Source organism: Scylla paramamosain, chromosome 44 (genome assembly GCF_035594125.1).
Source record: "Scylla paramamosain isolate STU-SP2022 chromosome 44, ASM3559412v1, whole genome shotgun sequence".
NCBI lineage: Eukaryota > Metazoa > Arthropoda > Malacostraca > Decapoda > Portunidae > Scylla > Scylla paramamosain.
In genome coordinates this window covers 4732515-4737514 of record NC_087194.1, presented here as the reverse complement: position 1 = coordinate 4737514, position 5000 = coordinate 4732515, and the positions used below count along the sequence as shown (strand labels likewise).

At 45.0% G+C, this 5000-nt stretch overlaps 1 pseudogene; it reads right to left on the bottom strand.

Moving 5' to 3' along the window:
• Positions 1-5000, bottom strand: part of LOC135093863 (alkaline phosphatase-like) — a 38304-nt pseudogene that overhangs the window by 558 nt on the left and 32746 nt on the right.

The following is a 5000-nucleotide window of genomic DNA, read 5'->3' as shown; positions in this document are numbered from 1 at the left end:
AAAAAAGAGATTTGTTTGAGTGACCCGAGAGAAAAAAAGAAAAACTGATTTGGGTGAACTTAGAAAAAAGAAAAAATATGAGTTTTGTGTCAAGTAGATTAGAGAGCTGCTGAAGTGACAGCATCCGAAAAAAGTGCTTGAAAATTTGTAAGCAAAAAGGTGCAGTGAAAGGGTTATGAGTACCTATTGTTGTTTTTGTTGTTGTTGTTGTTGTTAGTGATGACAGTGGTGGTGAAGGTGATGTAGTTGTGGGTGTTGCTGTTGTCATTGTTGTAGTTGTAGATCTAGATGTTGTTGATGTTGCTGTTGTTGCTGTTGTTGTTGTTGTTATTGTTGTTGTTGTAGCTATTGTTGTTGTAGGTGTTATTGCTGCTGCTGCTGTTGTTGTTGTTGTATGTAGGTGTTGTTGTAGGTGTTGTTGTCGTTGTTGTTGCTGTTGTTGTTGTTGTTTTAGGTGTTGTTGTAGGTGTTGTTGTTGTTGTTGTTGTTGTTGTTGGTGTTGTTGTTATTGTAGGTGTTGTTGTCGTTGTTGTTGTCGTTGTTGTTGTTGTTGGTGTTGTTGTTGTCGTTGTTGTTGTTGTTGTTGGTGTTGTTGTCGTTGTTGTTGTAGGTGTTGTTGTTATTGATATTGTTGTTGTTGTTGTTGTTGTTGTTTTCGACTTCCTAAACTTACGTATATACAGCTTATCTTCCCTCTCCAACTAAACTAACGGTGTACTTTTGATACGCTTCATCTGTTTTTGGTTTGACCCGTTTTGGGAGCCCCACTTCTGTCGCCTTATTCTAATACGTCTTACGGGAACTGATCACATGGAAACAGAAAAGCAGAAATAAAATAATAAATAAATAAAAAAAAACTCAGACAAATTTTTCACACAAGCAAGAATTAATATCTTGGGCACTGTGTGTATTGGTGGTGATAAAATCATACACAGCAACCTCACGTGTATGTATACGTGAAGCAGCGTGTACGTGTGTATGATAGGACAATATGTACATGCCTAACCTCCTTCCCTTTCCAAGATTATTACAAGTTTAAATTCACTCATACTAGACTCGTAAAAGCATACACACACGAAGACAAGCGCATGAAGGAGTGAACATGTGTGTGTATGTAACAGAAATGTGTATACCTAATCACCTTCCCTTTTTAATATTATTGCTTCAAGTTAAAATTCTCTCATACTAAACAATAATGAACGTATACACACACATAAAGAATTGTATATAATGTGTGTGTATGGCAACTATTTATGCATCTGTAATCTTCACTTTTTAGGACTATTGCTTCACGTTACAATTCATCCACGCCAGAATACTACACTAATAAAAACTATACACACACACACACACACACACACACGCACACGCACAACAAACCCTACCGCATAACCTAACCTCACCACACCTTACTTAGCATCACGCAACACCACAACACCACAAGGCCACCACTCTTCAGGGCAGGAGCACCATTGTACCCGTCGCTCCCTTTACCATAACCTTTCCTGCCCTTTCGCTTCCTTTCATCGTCATCGTCATCATCATTGTCGAGGTCGCGATGGTGGACGTGTTTGTAACGGGTCCGGTGGTCATTGAAGGGCCGGTTGCAGTCTGTATAGGGGCCGATGCAGGAAGCGTATGCCATTACGTGCGCTACATACGTTTGTTCGTGCACGCGATGGAACAGGTGAGCCATGGGACCTGAAGAAGTGACAGGTGTTAATTGGACAGCTGTGGACAGGTTTGGAAAGGTGTGGGAAGGATAGGGTTTTAATTGCGAAAGCTGTAGGCAGGTGTGGGAAGGATATTTCATGCTAAACGAATAAAAGTACACACACACACACACACACACACACACACACACACACACACACACACACACACACACACACACACACACACACACACACACACAGGCACAGGCTGCACTCATATTACTTCATCTCCTTATCTATGCTAATCACATCTAATTCTCTCTCTCTCTCTCTCTCTCTCTCTCTCTCTCTCTCTCTCTCTCTCTCTCTCTCTCTCTCTCTCTCTCTCTCTCTCTCTCTCTCTCTCTCTCTCTACCTATCTATATCTCTGTGACCTCACCGTTAGCATACACAGCCACGTCCTCCCCGCCGTGCGTCTCGGAGCCAGGATAGGTGGGCACCGCTGCGAGGGGCACGAAGTCCTTGTGAGTTGTGTCCACGCCCGTCAGGTTACGTCGAATTACCTGTAGGTGTTAATTAGGTAAGGTGAGGTTAGGTTAGATTAGATTAGGTTAGGTTAGGTTAGGTTAGGTTAGGTTACGTAAGGTTAGGTTAGGTTAGGTTAGATAAGATAAAGTAAGATAAGCATAGGTAAATAAATAAAATGAAAGGAAAAATAAAGTAATATAAAGAAGGAAATAAAGTAAAGTATGATAAAGAAGAAAGGATGTTGATGAGGCAAAAGAGTGAACAGGTGCGGTGAACAGGTGAGGACAGGTGAGAGGGAAGGCCTCACCTCAGTTCCATTCCAGGTGTAGTTGAATCCCTCCCCGGTAGTGAACATGAGCGTGGTGTAGGGCAGGTGATCAGACACGTCCTCCTCGTTAATCGTCACACCTGCAATTAACACACATGGATCAGCACACACACACACACACACACACACACACACACACACACACACACACACACACACACACGAGGAATTCAGAAAACAAAATGATTCTCCTAAATGATTCTCTCTCTCTCTCTCTCTCTCTCTCTCTCTCTCTCTCTCTCTCTCTCTCTCTCTCTCTCTCTCTCTCTCTCTCTCTCTCTCTCTCTCTCTCTATCTCTTCCTCATCTCCTTATCCTAGTCTTTTTCGTCCCTCTCAACCTACTCCTTCTCCTCCTCTTTCCTACCCCCCTCCCCCGTCTTCCTCCTGCATATCCTCTCCCTCCTCACCGAAGATGTCGTTGCCTCTGTCGGGGTATCCATTCATAGTCATTACATGGGAGTGATCGGCCGTCACCACCACCAGCGTCTCCTGCAGGTCCACCTCTTCCAGGGTCTCGCGCACCGCTTCCTCCATGGCCACCAGCTCCTCCAGGGCCCGCCGTGGCTTCCCGTGGTGCATGCCGTGGTCAATCCTGCCCCCCTCTACCTGTGGGAGGTTTAAAGGGTCATGTACCGCCGCCGACAGAACTCTTGGAACCTGACGCCCTCACTTCTACTAGGTCTAGTGTTCCTTCAGTCTTACGTCCGCTGATCTCCTGGGAGCCTTTCCCTTCTCGGGTTTTGTAAGGTGACGGGCACTGGGAGACTTACGGTTGAGGCGACACGGTTAAATTAGTGAAAAAGAATACGGCATATTTTTTTTTCTTTATGTAGGAGGGACATCAGCCAAGGGCAACAAAAATCTAATAAAAAAAAAATTAAAAAAGCCCACTGAGATGCCAGTTCCCGAATAGGGTCCAAAGCGGTAGTCAAAAATTAAAGGATAAGTATCTTGAAACCTTCCCCTTGAAGGAATTTAAATCATAGGAATGTAGAAATATAGAAGCAGGCAGGGAGCTCCAGAGTTTACCAGAGTAGGGGATGAATGACTGAGAAAACTAGTTAACTCTTGCATTAAAGAGGTGGACAGAATAGGGGTAAGAGTAAGAAGAAAGTCTTGTGCGGTGTGGCCGCGGGAGGAGGGGAGAAATGCAATTAGCAAGATCAGAAGAGCAGTTAGCATGAAAATAGCGGCTAAACAGCTAGATATGCAACACTGCGGCGATGAGAGAGGCTGAAGACAGTAAAATTAGAGGAGAGTTGATGAGCTTTTGATTCCACTCTGTCTAGAAGAGCGGTATGAGTGGAGCCCTCCAAGACATGTGAAGCATATTGACACATTTCTGAATGTGCACAAACCTTTGGCTGTGACTGTAGGTGTGTGTTTTGATAAGTAAGTCAAGTACACCTGTAAAAAATTAATTTATTCTCACTCGTCCTTCTAATTACCTGTACACCTTCATTACCTGACTACCTGAAGAAGGAAAATTTAAATGGTGGGAATAATGTACCTGTGTGTTTTGATAGATAAGCCAAAGACACCTGTAAGAACTGGCTTATCCTTCCTAAATACCTGTAGAAGGAGTGGTTAAGTAATTGTTTCTACCTGTATGGGGTTGTTAAGATTCTCTCTCTCTCTCTCTCTCTCTCTCTCTCTCTCTCTCTCTCTCTCTCTCTCTCTCTCTCTCTCTCTCTCTCTCTCACCATGAGGAAGAAGCCGTTGTCGCTTCTCTTCAGTCTGCGCACTGCCACCTTCACCATGTCCTTAATGTGAGGGGTCCCCGCGCCGCTCTTGTTCCGGTCCACCTCGTAGGGCACGTGTATGTCCCCGAAGAGACCTGCGAGTGGGGAAGGGGATGATTGAAGGAGGATAAATGGGAGGGAAGGTAGAGGGGGAGGGAGGGAAGGATACGAGGAAAGGAAGAACGCCAGGGAGGAAAGAATAGGAGGGAGGGATTACAAGAAGATAGAGAGGAGGGAAGGTAAAGAGGTACGGAGGGAAAGATAGGAGAGAGGGTAGAACAGGAAGGAGGAAAAGATAGGAGGGAGAGAAGGGAGAGAGGGAGAAAGGAAAGGATGGAAGGGAAAGGAAAGGAGGAGGGAGGGAAGGGATAGGAGAAGGGAGGGAAGGGAGAGAGGAAGGTAGAGAAGGATTACAGAATGATAGGAGGAAGGCGAAGGGAAGATAGGATTGTAAAAGGATAGGAGGGAAGGATTAAAAGAGGATGAAGGGATGGAGGGAAAGGGAGAGGGGAGGAAGGGAAGCACAGGAGGGAGGAAAGGATTAGAGATAGGAGGGAAGGAAAGATTATGAGAGGGAGGGAAAAAATGACAGAAGGGGAGGAAAGGACAGGAGAGAGGGAAGGGAGAGGGAGAGGGAGGGAAGTATAAGAGGGAAGAAAGGATAAGCGGAAGGAAGGAAAGAATAGGGAGGAGGAAAGGGCAGCGTCACCCATTCCTACACACGAGTCTTGTATTGTCACTACCAC